Genomic DNA, 470 nt, shown 5'->3' with positions numbered 1-470 from the left:
GGGGCGGGGCAGGGGCGTGCCCGGGGAGGACGGGGGCGGGGCCTGTTCGGTGGGCGGAGCAGAGGGACAGAGCAAGGGGCGGGGCGGGGCGGGGCGGGGGGCGGGGAGGCTGCGCGCTCTGGGACCAAGCCTGCCACGCCCTGCGCAGAGCGTGCTCAACGGGCGCTGCAGTTACTAGGTGTGTGGCGCCGGTCACAAGAACTCTCCAATCTTCCGTGTCTTTCTATTTAAAATGTGGGTGGTAATAGTCCACCTCCCACCCTTGTCGGAGCCGACCAACAGCAGTTCCTTGACATAGTTGGGACGAATGAGATGCATCTATACGAATGAGAGGCAACTGTGGCTGGATTTCCTGTCTATCTCTCCCTGCCATGTTTGTTGTTGAGATTAATAGGTGGTGGGATTTTTAGACACCTGCGTTTCAAGGTCAATGATCCTTCAATTCCAGTGAAGTTGTACAGAATGATTTC

Source organism: Sturnira hondurensis, unplaced genomic scaffold, assembly GCF_014824575.4.
Source record: "Sturnira hondurensis isolate 20B ecotype Veracruz unplaced genomic scaffold, ASM1482457v3 Scaffold0007797, whole genome shotgun sequence".
Lineage (NCBI taxonomy): Eukaryota > Metazoa > Chordata > Mammalia > Chiroptera > Phyllostomidae > Sturnira > Sturnira hondurensis.
This window is presented reverse-complemented; position numbering follows the sequence as displayed.